Source organism: Cryptomeria japonica, chromosome 6 (assembly GCF_030272615.1).
Source record: "Cryptomeria japonica chromosome 6, Sugi_1.0, whole genome shotgun sequence".
In the NCBI taxonomy this organism is placed as follows: Eukaryota; Viridiplantae; Streptophyta; class Pinopsida; order Cupressales; family Cupressaceae; genus Cryptomeria; species Cryptomeria japonica.
The window spans coordinates 468,982,011-469,000,327 of NC_081410.1; positions in this window are offsets into that span (position 1 = coordinate 468,982,011).

Consider the following 18,317-nt stretch of genomic DNA (forward strand, 5'->3'; position numbering starts at 1 on the left):
CTGCATTCATAATATCAAATCTTGTTTGTGTCAAATATAGTAAACCTCCTATCATAGACTTGTACCTAGTCAAATTAGTAGGTGTTGATTCATCTTTCAATGATAGTTTATCAGTTGTAGTCATAGGTGTGCTTACTGGTTTAGAGTTTTCCATGCCAAATTTATTTACTAATTCCTTTAAGTACTTTGATTGATTTATGAATATACCTTTATCAGTCTGTGAAATCTGCAATCCTAAAAAAATTTTTGTCTCTCCAATCATAGACATTTCAAATTCTTTCTGCATCTTATTAGAAAAGTCTTTACACAATCCATCTTCTCCTCTAAAGATTATATCATCAACAAAAATTTCAATAACCAAGATTTCATCATTAGTTACTTTGTAATATAGATTATTGTCAGCATTACCTTTAGTAAAACCAATCTTCAAAAGATATTTGTCTAATCTAGCATACCAAGCTCTAGGAGCTTGCTTCAATCCATATAAAGCTTTCCTTAACCTACAAACCATATCTTTTCATCTGACAAAGAAAATCCATCAGGTTGTTCAATGTAAAATTCCTCTTCTAGATCTCCATTCAAAAATGCACATTTAACATCCATTTGATATACTTTATAGCTCTTTTGTGCTGCAAAAGCTAAGAATAATCCGATTGCCTCAATTCTAGCTACTGGTGCAAAGGTTTCATTATAATCAATTCCTTCTTTCTGTGAATATCCCTTACACACTAATCTTTCTTTGTTTTTGATTACCATACCATCTTCATTAATTTTATTTCTGAATACCCATTTAGTTCCAATTATATTTTTCTCTTTAGGCTGGGGAACTAATGTCCATGTGCTATTCTTTTCAATTTTTTCCAATTCATATTCCATAGCCTTAATCCAGTGTTTATCTTCACATGCCTCATTAATAGTTGCTAGTTTAATTTGAGAAATAAGACATACCTCTTTATTTTCTAGTCTTCCTCTAGTCATAACTCCTTGATATTTGTTCCCAATTATCTGATTTTCAGAGTGATTCAATCTTACATATAGGGGTGTTTTTACTTGCTGCAGTTCTTCAGCCAATGTGGAACTCTCAAATGATGCTAGTGTTACTGGATCAACATTCTGTACCGGTGTGCTCGTCATAGGTTCATTTGATATTATCTTTATTGCTAGTTCAGAGTTCATGTACCTTCTAAACTGTTCATCAATCTTCACATTTGCACTTTCAATGATTTTTTGCAATCTCTTATTAAAACATCTATATGTCTTGCTCTTAGATGAATAACCAAGAAATATTCCTTCATCACTTCTAGGATCAAATTTTCCAATGTACTCATCTCTTCTAATGTAGCATTTACTTCCAAATATTCTAAAATATTTAAGAGTAGGAGTATTACCAAACCATAGTTCATGAGGGGTCTTACCGGTTTCACCTTTGATGTGAACTCTGTTGAATGTATAAACAACTGTATTGACTACTTCTCTCCAATACACATGAGGTAGATTTTCTTTTGATATCATGTTTCTAGCTACATCCAAAATAGTTTTGTCCTTTCTTTCCACAACTCCATTCTGCTGGGGTATTCGAGGTGCTGATGCCTGTCTTTTAATTCCATTCATTTCATAGAATGTATTAAATTCCTTATATGTGAATTCACCTCCTTGATCTGATCTCAAGCATTTGATATTCTTACCGGTTTCAATCTCTACCATCACCTTGAATAGTTTGAACTTCCCAAAAGCTTCTGATTTCTCCTTGAGAAAAGTAACCCAACGCATTCTAGAATAGTCATCAATGATTAGCATAAAATACCCATCTCCTTGTAAACTTCTAGTTCTTGGTGGACCACATAAATCAGTATGAATTAAGTCAAGAACATTATTGTATTTTTCTAGAATACTCTTAAAAGTTGTTCTAACTTGTTTTCCAAATTGACATTCCTTACATACCAGATTGTGAGGCTTAACAATCTTAGGTAAATCTCTTACTGCCTTATTTGTATTGATTTTCACAATGCAATCAAAATTTACATGACAGAGTCTCTTATGTCATAGCCAACTTTCATCAATATGTGCAATCAAGCATGTCTTCTCATTGTTATTCAAATGAAAGATATTACCTCTAGTTTGATTACCGATTGCAATTTCTAAACTAGTTCTATTCATGATTTTGCATTTACCATTCTTGAATTGTATCTGAAATCCTTTTTCAACTAATTGACCAACACTCAAAAGATTATGCTTCAAACCTTCAACAAAGTAAACATTATCAGTATTATGCTTACCATCAAAAGATATAGTGCCTTTTTCTCTGATCAAACAAGCTTTGTCATCTCCAAATCTTACTAGACCTCCATTGTATTCCTGAAAGGTTAAGAATTTACTCTTATCATTAGTCATATGATGTGAACATCCAGAATCAATAATCCATTCATCCTTATCTTCAATTTTAGCTACCAGGGCCTGCTCTACCGGTTGAATAGTAGGTGTCGGTTGATCTTCTATTATTGCAAAAAAAGCCTATCCATTATCTATCAGTTCCTCATCAGTACCTCCTTTATCAACATAGTAACATGATTTGTCTCTATTCTTCTTAAATTTGTACCTTTTATTTTCAAGGTTAGGCTTGTATGTTCTTTTAGTTTCTTCTTTCAATCTTGCATGTCTATCAGGACATCTAGAAGCTAGATGACCAATTTTATTGCAGTTAAAACATTTAAATGGTGCTTTACCTTCATACTTACTTCCAACTAGACCTTTAGGCATTTTCCTTACAAATAGTGCTTCAAGTTCTTCATTCTCCTTTCTAATTTCTTCAAGTTCTCTTGCATAAAAGGCTTTCCAATCAGATTTTTCAGATAATGATGATTCTTTGAAAGATAAATCTGTCTTAATAGTAGCAACAGGACAAAATTCCTCAAGTTCAAAAGCTAAAAGTTTTCCAACCAAAGTGTCTCTAGATACTAATGCATTAGGCATTGTTATCAATTCATTAATAGTAATTACTTTCATTTTATATGTTGGTGGCAAAGCTCTTAAAATTTTAGAAACAATTTCATCTTCACTTAAGGTTCCTCCACAACATTGTATACCCAAAACAATTTCATTTACTCTTTTCATAAAAGTAGAAACCCTTTCGTCTTCTTCCATTTTCAGATTTTCATACCTAACCCGGAAGCATTCCAGTTTTGCAATTTTGACTATGGTATCACCTTCATTCAATGTCTCCAATTTATCCCAAATATCTTTAGCAGTAGATCTATCTGATAATCCCATGATTTGCTGATCAGAAAATTCACTCAAAAGTGCTTCTGTTGCTTTGCAATCATTTTCCTCATCTTTAGCCAAGGTTGGTGGATTAGGTTGACCTTGAATAGGAACAACATAGCCATTCTTTGTAATATCCCATATGTCATTTCCAATGCAATTCAGATGAGTCTCCATCCTGATCTTCCATATGCCATAGTTGGTTCCATCAAGCTTCAGACTGCCCTTCCTGAAATAGTTAGTAGACATTAGATCTCCTCAAGCTGTTAAACTTCCACAAAAAGAAAACTAGGCTCTCATACCAATTGTTAGGTCCTGGAGGCAACTAAGAAGGGGGGGTGAATCAGTTGTCCAATAAATAAAAATCAAAACTAACTGTTAAAATGTCGGTAGATAGTTTAACAGTTAATTGCAGTATCGGTAAATTTTAATGCATGAAACAAAAAGACAAATAACATACACAACACATAACACTATTATTTGTACGTGGAAACCCTGTAAGGGGAAAAACCACGGTGGGAAACCTTACCCACAATCAAATGATACTATTGTAGATAGTATGTGTGTACAATATGGAGTCTGCACATGCAGAAAGTCCAACTGCCTAGAGCTCACTGCTCAATCACAAAATGGGAGTCACACTAACTACAGTTGGATGGTTAAATCCAATGATAATGTACTGCTCAAAATAGCATCTTCATATGCTAGATTCAATACCGGTTAAGCTCTTATTTGCCTTCTTCAAACCTTCCTTCAATATTGAATGATGTCTACATGTATAGCTCTTCTTATATTCGCATATACCTTATTACAATCCTTTTCCACACTCTACCACACAATCTCATAAATGAGATCTTACATATACACCAAAACCTAAGACCAAATGTGTAGGTCAGCTCACTAAGATATTACAATAAAATCAATTACAAATGAATCAATATGCGATGCATGATGTTGGCTCAATACATTTACAATAATAATAAATCATCTTCATAATGTGTCGTGTTGATCTGGAATAGATAAGCTTGTCGATGCATATCCTAGACCTATTTGCCGGTAACAACAAATATGCAAACCCGATTAGATCAATAATCAAATCACCAAAACCAAGTATCCAAATGATGTCTTCGACATAACCAAGTAATCTCTAGATGATAACAGATCATCCTCAGTGCTGGTGAATAATATAATCCTGACGGTGAACTAGATACCAGTGACTGTGCATAACTCACTGAACATGTTGGTGAACATAACCAAAGATCTCCAAGTGTTTCTCAAGTGTTGACATCAATGACAAAACCATATCAACACATCCAAAATACCAATAAAATGACCTATAAGATCTCATACACATATGAGTCCTTACAATACATCATGTCAGCTTATAAATAATTAATTACATTACAATATAATTCATATACACCAAACTTGTCTCATTTTGTCCTGGATGGCGGTATGCTTCGTTGCTAGTGTAAACTAAATGTTGAAGAGTAAACTTATTGTGCCTGTCGGTGTCGGTGAATGATGTCTATGTTGCCAGTGAACTTGTAGAATCTTGTTACTGGTTGGTTTCCATCAATGACAACATCAACCATTCTCATGTGAGTGTAGAATGCCAAGAATACTTACTGTATTCAATTATATCAGGTCTGGTTTGTGTCAAATACAGTAAACCTCCAATCATAGATTTGTACCTTGTTGGATTAATAGGAGCTAAATCATCCTTCAATATTAATTTATCAGTTGTAGTCACAGGAGTGCTTACCGGTTTAGAATTTTCCATACCAAATTTCTTCAAAAGTTCCTTCAAGTACTTTGTTTGACATATGAATATACCTTTATCTATTTGTGAAATCTACAAACCTAGAAATTTTTTTATCTCTCCAATCATAGACATTTCAATTTTTTTTTGCATTTGGTTAGCAAAGTCCTTACATAATCCATCTTCACCTCCAATAATGATATCATCCACAAATAATTCAATGACCAAAATATTATCATTGGTAAGTTTGTAATACAAATTGCTGTCAGCATTACCTTTTGTGTAACCAAACTTCAAAAGATATTTATCCAATCTAGCATACCAAGCTCTGGGAGCTTGCTTCAAACCATATAAAGCTTTCCTTAACCTGCAAACCATATCCTTATTATCTGTCAAAGAAAATCCATCAGGTTATTCAATATAAACTTCCTCCTCTAGATCTCCATTCAAAAATGCATATTTTACATCCATTTGATAAACTTTATAGTTCTTATGAGCTACAAATGCAAGAAATAGTCCAACTACCTCAATTCTGGCTACCGGTGCAAAGGTTTCATTATAATCTATTCCTTCTTTCTCTAAATAACCTTTACAAACTAATCTTGCTTTGTTCCTGATTACTTCACCATCTTCATTTAGTTTATTTCTATATACCCATTTAGTTTCAATTACATTTTTGTCTCTAGGGCAGGGAACTAATGTCCAAGTATTGTTCTTTTCAATTTGTTCTAATTCATCTTACATTGCTTTTATCCAATGTTCATCTTGACATGCTTCAATAACAGATGCTGGTTCAAATTGAGAAATTAAACATACCTCTTCATTTGCCAATCTTCCTCTAGTCATAACACCTTGATTCTTATTTCCAATTATCTGATTCTCTAAATGATTCAATCTTACATACCTAGGTTTGTTCTGATTTACATTCATAGGCTATTGTTCTTCAGTCACATTTGAGTTTTCTAATGATGCTAGTGTGACTAGGTTTTCACTCTGTACCAGTGCAATCTGTGTCAGTTCATTTATAATCATTTCAACTATCAGATCTATAGATCTTGAATCTCTTTAGTGTTCATCTATGTTCACATTAGTACTCTTGATGATTTTCTATAACCTTTTATTATAACATCTATATGCCTTGCTTTTAGATGAATAACCAAGAAATATTCCTTCATCACTTCTATGATCGAATTTGCCAATATACTCATCTCTTATAATATAACATTTGGTTCCAAATATTCTGAAATACTTGAGAGTAGGAATATGACCAAAGCATAGTTCATAAGGGGTCTTACTGATTACACTTTTGATGTGAACTTTGTTGAAAGTATAAACCGTTGTATTCATTGCTTCTCTCGAGTACACATGAGGTAGATTTGCTTCCATGAACATGGTTCTTGTTGCATCCATAATAGTTTTGTTCTTCCTTTCCACAACTTCATTCTGCTGGGATGTCTAGGGTGTTGATAGTTGTCTTTTGATTCCATTCACTTCACAAAATGCATTAAATTCTCTATATGTAAATTCTCCTCCTTGATCTGATCTCAGACATTTGATTTTTTTGTTGGTTTCATTTCTACCATTGCCTTGTATATCTTGAATTTTTCAAAAGCTTCTGATTTCTCCTTGACAAAAGTAACCCAACACATTCTAGAATAATCATCAATTATTAGCGTCAAGTATCCATCTCCTTGTAGACATTTTGTTCTTGTTGGACCACATAAATCAGTATGAATGAAATCAAGAATATTATTAGATTTCTCAGTAATGCTCTTAAATGTTGTTCTAACTTGCTTTCCCATTTGACATTCCTTACATACCGGATTATGAGGTTTCACAATCTTAGGTAAATCCCTTATTGCCTTAGTTGAACTAATATTTACAATGCAATCAAAATTCACATGACAGAGTCTTTTATGCTATAACCAACTTTTATCAATGTGTACAATCAAACATGTCTTATCACTGGTATTCAAGTGAAAGATATTACCTTTAGTTTCATTACCGACTGCAATCTCCAATCCAGTTTTGTTTATAATTTTGTATTTTTCATTCTTGAATTGTAACTGAAATCCTTTTTCAACTAATGGACCAACACTCAAAAGATTATGTTTTAAACCTTCTACATAATAAACATTGTCAGTATTGTGCTTACCATCCAAAGATATAGTGCCTCTTCATTTGATTAAACAAGATTTATCATCTCCAAACCTTACTAGACCTCCATGAATTTCTTGAAAAGATAAGAAATTGCTTTTATCACCAGTCATATGATGTGAGAATCCACTATCTATTATCCATTCATCATTTTCTTCAATTTTTGCTACCAGTGTCTGATCTACTGGTTTGATAATAGGTGTCAGTTGATCTTCTTTTATTGCAACAAAAACCCATTCGTTATCTACTGGATCTTCATCTGAGTCATCTATAACACCTTCATCTACATAGTAACATGACTTATCTCTATTTTTCTTAAATCTGTATCTCTGATATTCAAGGTTAGGCTTATATGTTCTTTTTGCTTCCTCCCTTAATCTTGCATGTCTATCAGGACATCTAGAATCCATATGACCAACTTTATTATGATTAAAACATTTCAAAGGTGCTTTACCTTCATACTAACTTCCTACAGGACCTTTAGGCATTTCCTTGCAAATAGTGCTTCAAGTTCTTCATTTTCTCTCCTCATATCTTCAAGTTCTTTTGCATAAAGTGTTTTACAATTAGTTTTGTTAGATGATGATGATGCTGATGATAATGCTTTGAAAGCTAATTCAGTCTTTATAGTAGCAATAGGACCAAATTCTTCAAGCTCAAATGCAGAAAGTTTTCCAACCAAAGTATCTCTAGAAGCTAAAGTATTAGGCATTGTTCTCAACTCATTAATAGCAGTCACTTTCATTTTGTAAGCCGGTGGAAAAGCTCTTAAAACTTTAGACACAATTTTATCTTCACTCAAGGATCCTCCACAACATTGTATTCCTAAAATAATTTCATTAACTCTTTCCATAAATGCAGAAATTATTTCATCTTCTTCCATTTTAAAATTTTTATACCTGACCCGGTAACATTCCAGTTTTGCAATTTTGACAGTGGTATCTCCTTCATTTAGTGTTTCCAACTTATCCCAAATAGATTTACCAGTAGATTGGTCTAATAATCCCATGATTTGATGCTCAGAAGTTACGCTCAGAAGTGCTTCTCTTCCTTTGCAATCATTGTCCATGTCCTTAGCCAAGGTTGGTGGATGAGGTTGATTCAAAGTAGGACCAACATAGCCATTCTTAGTAACATCCCATTTATCTCTTCCAATGCAATTCAGATATGTTTCCATTCCGATCTTCCATATACCATAGTTAGTTCCATCAAGTTTCAGACTGTCCTTCCTGAAAATATTTGTTGCCATAGGATCTCCTCAAGCTGTTAGACTTCTGCAAAAAGAGGACTTAGCTTTGATACCAATTGTTAGGAAACGGAAAGGACAACTAAGAGGGTGGGGGGCCAAATTAGTTGTGAACCAGCTGTCAATAAATTGTAATCCAAATTAAAATTATTCCAACTTAAACTTAGTGCCCGCAAACCAAACTTAAGTGCTGGTAAAACAGATTAACAATTATAGCAGTACCGGTTTAACTTAATGCATAAAATAGAAAGAGAAACAACATCCACAACACATGACACCGAGATTTTGATGTGGAAACCCGGTAAGGGGAAAAACCATGGTGGAAAACCTTACCCACAATCAGATGATACTACTGTAGATAGTAAGTGTATACAAATGGGGTCTACACATGCAGAAAGGCCAACCGCCTAGAGCTCACTTCTCAATCACAAAATAGGAGTCACACTAACTACAATTGGATGGTTAAATCCACTGATAATGTACTACTCAAAATAGCATCTGCGATGTTGGATTCAGTACTAGTTTAACCTCTAAACATGAGTTCCAAACACCTTCATAACCTTCCTTTAACCTTCAAATAATGTTTGCGTGATTCGCACAAGGATCTACTTATTTTAGCTCTTCAATATTCGAACACACTCATACCATATCTATGTCCCAATCTTCAATAAGATCTTACAATCATTTATACATGTGAGATTTTGCCAAGATCAAGAGGCAATGGAAAGCACAAATAAGAGAGAACAAAATAGATGATAGAAATAAATTGTATTCTATGAAGATGAAAAATATGATCAATTGGATCATTAAGCATTACATACAATGAATATAAGCCTTCTTATATAGGCAAGCCTATATGGATATGTGAGCACACAAACATGACATGTGGCTCAATAAGAAACAAGGGTAGGTAGGAAATAGGTGTCGGTAGGTAGGAGAAATAATATAATATTCCACATGAGGTGGATCACCCATTGAATGTGGAGTGTAACAACAAGATCAACACCATAAAAGGTGGAAATTCTCCTACACAAACACCCAAGTGTCTCATACCAGAACTACTATGAAATGCATTTCCTAAGTAAACTTAAGTAAGTGTAATAATATCCAAGATGAATAATTATTTACACCAACACCCCCGTTAAGTGCAACTTAGGGGAATGCACTTAAGTCTACAATGTAACTAAGCAATGCAAGATGGGTCCCAGCTACTAGGCCATGTTAGGTACCCATGTACAAATGGAAATGCATGCAAACCAATGCAATGAAATCTCTCACAAAGTGGGGAAAGAGAGAAAAACCCAATGGGAAAAAACCCTCCCCCAAAAGAGAGATGAAAAACATACAAGAAAACTCTCATAGAAGAATGTGAGGAACAAAACCCCATGTGAGGAAAAAGTCCCCCCCATATGAGAGAAGAAGAGAAGCTAGGAAGCCCCCCCTCAATGTGGAATCTGCACCAATGATAGAAGGTCAATGTATGAAGAAACTACTCCATGAACGTCAAACAACATCCCTCCCCTTAGGAAGAAACAAAACCAAAGGTGTATCCATGAAGTCTCCCCAATCATGAAGGGAAGATGTATGAAGAAAACTCATGATGAAAGGAATCTCTGAAAACTGCTCAAGTGTCTCCATGTCGATGCTAAAAGATACCCCCTCCAAAGGTGGTAAACTATGCCACACTACTGAAAAGGGCACTCCAAGATCTAGTGGAGATGGATGTAGAACATGTCCCAAAGACTCACATGTATCCTCAAAAAAAAAAAAGATCTCCTCCAACTGTTGTACATAAGTATCCACAATCATGTCAACCTCAAAAGAATGGTCATGTAGAGAATGAACAAGAGGGTCAAAGTGTTCCCTTGCAACAATCGAAGAAGGATCACCTTTATCAAAGAGAAGATGAATGTCATCAATGATGTCTCCCAAATCTGTAATGTAGGATTCCATAAATAAACCTACAATGTCTATCAAGTAATCATCCCATGAATCTGAAGCTGGAAGACAATGAATATCTTATTGCACTGAATCACATGAAGGCAAAACTGTCGCACTATCCGCATCATCAGGTGCAATAGGTGATGTGATATCAATATGAGGAGATGAAATACAAGACTCAAGAATGGGTTCACATGTGAGAATCCCCATGTTCAAGTGCCAAAAGTTCTCCTCAAAATCTGAACCATCACAAGAACTGTGATCATCATGTGTAGAATCATCAAATGTGAAATCATCATCATCAACAAAATCTGAAAGGGAGTATAACCGAGATGCATGATCAACCACCCCAGTCGCAATGTGTCATGCCCAAAATTTAGGGCAAAAATGGAATGATTTTTTTTTTTAAATACTAATAAATTAACAAGTTCGCTCACACGACAAGCGTTAATGAATTTGCCATAACTATATTCGAGCTAATTCTGAAACGAACGAAGCATCGATTATTGTTTAATTTTATTTGCGGAAATCTAACTGGTCTAATTTTATCTCCACGAGATACCTAGTCATTAAATTTTATTAAATCAATCACATTAAAGAAATAGGAGAGGAAAATTAATTCAATCTCCAATATGACTATATAGTCTAAACATCCATTTTTAAATTTTAATGCTCTAATTAAATTAACTAGGGCAAAATTAAGTATTTATCACATTAAATACATTTGAAATTATAAGGCTAGGCTTTATTCTTAAAATTATATATATTTCTCTTTCTTTTACCTCCTATTAGTAATCATGCGGAGGTATTTAAATATTTAAATCTCTTTTAAATACTTATTCCAAAATATAACCAGAATATATATATATATATATATTAATCCTTAAAAAAATAACTTACCAATGTAAAAGTCAGTATGCCTTCCAACCCTAATTAGCAATTTTTTTTTATTATATATATATATTAAATGACTCTAAACTAATATATTATTTTTATTTCATTTACCCTAGCCCTACCCGGACTAGGGTTTAATCTCTTTTTTTTAATTACCACTTAATTTCCACAGGGCCGAACCCCCATGGCGGCGGCCATTTTTTTTGATGCAGGTTTTGATGAAGGGCGATGGGGCCGAAAGTGCCACTGTGTGTACACACAGTGGCGGCGCGGCACCACTGTGTGTCCACACAATGGGAGCCGCTGGCGGCTCACACCACTGTGTGTCCACACAGTGGCGGCCGCGGCCGACACTATGTGTCCACACAGTGGGAGCCGAAGCGGCCCACACTGTGTGTTCGCATAGTGCAAGCCGCGCGGCCCACACTTTGTGCACACACAGTGGGGTCCGCGAGCAAACCAAAATTTCCCTTTTTTTTTTTAAATTAATTTTTTTTTTTAAATTTATTATATATATATATATTTATATGAATTTATAAATATAAAAGTTATAAGGGTGAAAATATATAAATATTTTCTTTTTTTTTCAATAAGTTTTACATGCAATTTTTTTAAACAAAATAATAAAGGAAAAACATTATGTAAAATCAAATTACATGCGCACATATATATATATATATATATATATATATATATATATACATATATATATATATATATATACATATATATATATATATATATACATATATATATATATATATATATATAATTGGTATATAAGCTTAGGCTCTATTTTTTTTATTTATTTTAATTGTTCATAAAAGAATGAAGCAAATATATTGTTAAGCTATTTATCAACACTATTTAGAAATACAATTTAGAAATACAATTTAGGAATTACTATTTAGAAATACAATATACTCTTCTATAATAAATACATTCATTGATTTCTCAACTAATAAAACAACTAATTTATTTACATGTTAACAGCAAATAAAAATCATGATTTACTGCAATTAAAATGGAGAGAGATTCTCACCTAAAAAGAAGAACTCAGATTTAAATAAAACTGACTCTTTTTTTTATATAACAAAAGAAGCTTTTGCAGGCAAATCAAAGCAATCCCTTTACTTTTCAATATAGAAATAGAAACATATCTGGCTTTTTACAACTCTTTCAATATTCTGCAATTATTAAAAGATGTTTCTTTATTTAACTACAATATTAAATCACATGTCCTATCTCAAATTACAACTTGCCTCTCATTCAACGAACGAGGTATATTTCTACTAACAAATTTAAACAAATAACTACAAATAGATTTAAGTATCTTCAACAATAATCTTCTGCATCTTTTCACTATTCCTATTCTCTTCTCCTGACTTTTCCTGCATAATAAGACACAATATGACCACGCAGTGCTCACCTCCTAGCCTAGGCTAACTGGTAGCCACCCCCGAGCTCGGAGAACCAATTCCTAGACGGGTAACAAACAGGCAAACACATAGAAGGCAAAATACATAGAGATTTTCAGACACACTCCCAACTTGGCTTCACAGCACCACACTTTGGTGATGATCTTTTCAAGGGTGGTAGTGGACCAATACCCTGAGGAGAACTGCAAGTATGGAAAACAAGTAGCCACCTCATGGCACAATAAATACATCAAGAATCTCAACCCCATATTCCTTATGCCCCCCAAAGGCATTCTAGCCTTATATCCCTCCTTATGACCCCCATTGCACAAATAGGCCATGCAGCAAGGGTCACACAAAGATCCCTTGTGATCGCTCTCAAATGAGAGTCTCTCACTCGAGGGTTGTCACTGCTACCACCCACAAGATACTCTTCTCTCCCAAGAGTAAGAGGTCTTGAGAAAACCCCCAAAACACAACAAAACATAATGCAATATTTTCAAATGAAATTCTAAAACAAGACATACCAAAAACACACATTTCTTTCATCAATCATACTCTCAAACACATACAAGAAAAATAGACTTTTTTTAAGAATAATCAAACCAACCTTAATCTGCCCAATGGTAGTATAGTATTTGAGGAAGAGCTGCCCAATCCACGAATCTTCTTCCTTCTACCCTTAGTCAATTTTCTATTCCAAACTATTATTTTCTTTTCAAAATTTCTCTTGTCTCCAAAAATGGAGAGTGGGTGATTACCCTCCAATTCTCAAAAATCTTGCTTAAGAAGCTCATTCTCTGAGTTCTCACAAGTTTCTAAAAAAAACCCAAAAAAAAGAAAGAAAAGCAGAATGCAAAAAGACTCCCTTTCCAAAAGGAAAAATCTCAGCTAGATTAAAACTTCTAATTTTCAATTTTTGCACAACTCAAAAAAACCAATTTTTAAAGCATTAAAAAGATTATTTAAAAGTAGAAACTTGCCTAAAATTACCCCTAACCCCTAGGTATACCTTATGGGCTTTAGGAAACCCTATTAAACTACCCCTAGGTGTTCATTTAACCCATTTTAAACCTCTCTGAAGTTTATTTTCGGGTCAAACATATGTTGACCACCCCAAATATAATATTTCCAAAGTATTTATGACAACACATTATATTATTTAAGAAAACTATAATTAAACACTTTCCCACCAAGAGACACAAATAAAACATTTAAATTTAAATCCACATGTGTCAAGTGACACAAATAAAACACTTTTACAAATTAAAACATGAAATTGTCTGTTGTGGTTTTTACATATTAAATTTAAATAACATTTAACACTCATGCAACATATACTGTTATGAATAAAATACCACACAAACGGGGTGTTGTCTCTCCAAATAGACAACCCCTAGCTTATGAACATACATAAGTCTAGGTTTGGTTCTCCGTAATTTTCCATGGTCATATGGTAAATTTCCTGCACATCTCAATTTACACATTAGTACTTTCAAATATCCACATATAATATAATTCAAAGGAATAACAATACACATCATCACTTGCATACAATTTTCATCTGCACAGATTAAATACATCTTTTATCAAGCAAAATTCTCATAAAAAATTTCATCCCAATTCACATAAACTTAACCATACATCATAGTACTATATTCATAGTAAAGTCCTGCAAATTCAATAACGACATCTATCATTGCAATATCATCTTATCTAATAATCATGTAGTGTTCTATCTCATAAAGCATATAAGTAAAATCATCGAATCATAGCAATGTTATCCAAAACCTGGAATCATATAAGTTCTAAGTCTCAAAATGCATGAAAATAAAGTATCCATAATAGTCTAAATATAAAATCCACTGAATGTTAGATTGAGTCAAGGTGAGGCCTCACATCCTCCCCCTCTAGGCATGAACTTCCTCCTGGAGTTCATCAAAGAGGTGGGGGTACTCTGATCTCATACGTGCTGTGTCCTCCCATGAAGTCATATCCTCATCATAACAATCCCACTGGACCCTAACCTGGTCCCACTCTCAACCTCGAAGGGCCAATGTCCTGTGTGCCAAAATGCGAATGGGCTCCAAAGCTAGCTGCCCGTCCGACTCCACCTACAAGGCATCCCAATCTAAAATGTGAGACTCATCATAGGTATATTTTCTCAAAACTGAAACATGAAACACATCGTGGATGCGTGACAGGCTAGGTGGCAATGCTAAATGGTAGGCAACTGGGCCTATCCTCTCAAGAATCTCAAAAGGTCCTACAAAGCGAGGTGCGAGCTTAGAACCCTTTCCGTAACAGATTGGACTCTTATGCGGTCGCACTCTCAAGAAAACTCTATCTCCAACCAAGTAGCTACGAGCTATCCTTTTTGCATCAGCATATTTCTTCTGTCTATCCTGAGCCTCTCTAAGATGCTGCCTAATCAAATCCACCTGCTGTTCCATATCCTGAACTAACTCAGGACCAATAGCAACTCTATCCTCTATGCGATCCCAACTCAAGGGCGTCCTGCAAGGCCTGCCGTATAATGCCTGATAGGGTGGCATCCCCAAAGAAGTATGATGCCCATTGTTATAGGCAAACTCCACTAAGGGAAGATACTCCTCCCACTGGGTCTGATGATCCATGATGTACATGCGAAGCATATCCTCTAACACCTGATTGACCCTCTTTGTCTGACCATCTATCTCTGGGTGATAGGCTGTACTAAAATTGAGCTTAGTGCCCATAGCTGCCTGCAATGACTTCCAAAAGGAAGAAGTGAACAGAGAATCCCTGTTAGAAATAATCTTGTGGGGCATGCCATGAAGTCTAACAATGTCTCGCAAGAACACCTGTGCTATTGGTAGAGCTGTGAATGTAGTACGAACTGGTGAAAAGTGAGCTACTTTGGTCAACTTGTCAACTGTCACCAAGATAGCATCATGGCGATGAGAAGACATAGGAAAACCAAAGATGAAATCCATGGATATAGTATCCCACTTCCACTCTGGTATAGCATGAGACTGAAGCAACCCACCTGGATGGCGGTGCTCCACCTTTACCCTCTGACACTCGAGGCATCGAGCTACTATCTCAGCAATGAGCTTCCGCATTCCTGGCCAATGATACAACTACCTCAAGTCAACATGCAACTTCTTAACCCCAGGATGCGCTACATAAGGGGCTCTATGAGCCTCTATGACAATGAACTCTTGCAACCCTCTGGAGGAAGGTACATAAATGCACCCTCTGTGGCATAACAGTCAATCAGACTCCAAAGAATAATCCACATATTTTCCTTCTAGAGAAACCTGAGATCGTATTACCTGACAAACCTTTGCATACCATCCATCCTCTGGCAAGTGCTGTAGTATACGGTCTCTCAAGTCCATGCCCATGGATATGGTGTAAACCTCGTGACGTCTCCTACTCAAGGCATCTGCAACTATATTTTCCTTTCCCTTGATGTAGTGGACGTCAAAATCATATTCGCACAAGAATTCCATCCATCTCCTCTGACATGCATTAAGGTTCGGCTGAGTGAAGATGTACTGAAGACTCTGATGATCTGAATGCAACTCGAAGTGATGACCTAAAAGGAAGTGTCTCCACCTCACAAGTGCATGCACTACTGCTGCGAACTCAAGGTCGTGAGTGGGATAATTAAGTTCATGAGTCTTAAGTTTCCTAGACTCTAAAGCTATGGCCCTACCATCCTGCATAAGAACTGCTCCTAAACCCTCTAGAGAAGCATCTGTACAAACCATGAAGTCAGCTGAAGGATCTGGTACAACAAGGATAGGAGCGCTAGTAAGTGCCTTCTTGAGTTCCTGAAAGGCCTTCTCGCACTTCTCTGTCCACTCAAATTTCTTCCCTTTACACTGAAGAGAAGTAATAGGATGTGCGACTCTGGAGAAACCCTCGACAAAACGTCGGTAATACCCTACTAAGCCCATGAAACTCCTGACCTCTGTCACGCTGGTAGGTGCTGGCCAATCCATAATAGCCCTAATCTTTGATGGGTCAACTGAGATCCCATCACCAGAAATAACATGCCCAAGGTACTTAACCTCAGACCAAAAGAAAGCACACTTTGATAGGCTACCAAACAACTGATTATCCCGCAAACACTGCAATACCTGTTTCAGGTGCTCCTCATGCTCCTTCTCATTCCAAGAATATATCAGTATATCATCGAGGAACACAATAACAAAATAGTCCAGAAAGGTACGAAACACCCCATTCATGAGGCTCATAAAGACTGTTGGGGCATTCGTAAGTCCGAATGGAACTACGGTAAACTCATAGTGACCATATCTAGTGCGAAATGCGGTCTTGTGGATATCACTTTCCACTATTCTCAACTGATGGTATCCTGACTTCAGATCTATTTTGGAAAAGACTTTGGCACCCTGAAGCTGGTCAAATAAATCATCAATTCTGGGCAAAGGATATTGGTTCTTGATGGTTACTTTATTTAACTGACGATAATCCATACACAATTGGAGAGATCCATCCTTCTTCTTCACGAAGATGACTGGTGCACCCCAAGGGGACACGCTAGGACAAATATGACCCTTCTCAAGGAGTTCCTCAAGCTGAATTTTAAGTTCATTTAGCTCATTTGTGGTCATCCTATAAGGTGCTCTGGAAACTGGATTGGCTCCTGGTACTAGGTCTATATGAAAATCAATCTCTCTACGGGGAGGCATTCCTGGTAACTCTGAAGGAAAAACATCTGAATATCCCTTAAGGATAGGATGGTCATCGAGCGATGTTTCTTTTTCTTCCTCTTCTCCTCTGTCACTGATAGTGATAGCAAAAATCTGACATCCCTTCCGCATGCTCCGCTTAAGCTGCATTGCGGAGATCATGTGAAGAGACACGGGCCTCTGAATCCCAGTAATAACTATGGGTGAACCATGATCATCCTCACACTCGATCTTTTTCAGGCGGCAATCCATCTTGGCTCTGTGGGCATAAAGCCAATCCATGCCAAGTACGATTCCCTAAGATCCAAGTGGAGTCACTCTAAGGTCTACTAAAGTGGTGGTCTTGCCAATCTGCAGCTGACATGCCCTAACCTCTGATTTCACTGACACTCTAGCTCCTAAAGCTAATTCCACTTCCCAACTGACACCCTGTCTAGTTGCCACTAGCCCACAACGCTCCACAACCAATGGAGATATAAAAGAGTCAGTAGCTCCTGAATCAAACAAAATAGATACATTTTTACCTTTGATTATACCTGTAGATTCGATAACTGTGGCCTGATGCTCAGCCTGGTGGTTGTCAACTGCTACGAATACTCTATGGGACCTGCCCATATCACCAACTGTCAGCTCTAAAGCGGTCATCTGCTGACTCCCTACCACCTGTCCCTGAGGGCAATCCCTCACCATATGCCCCATGGCTCCACACATAAAGCAAGCACCCTATGCCTGGAACTGGGCACCCTGAGGCCTAGAGAATGCCTGACCTCCTGTCCTACTGGATCCGCTATACCCACCCCTGGAGGACTGCTGAGTCCCCACCGGCTGTGTGTACTGCCCCTGTGCTCTCTGATCACGTTTCTATCCCTGAGTCTGCCACTGCTTGGGCTTGGAGCCCTGCTGATACTGTGGAGGCTTCTGCCTCTAGTTCTGTGGTG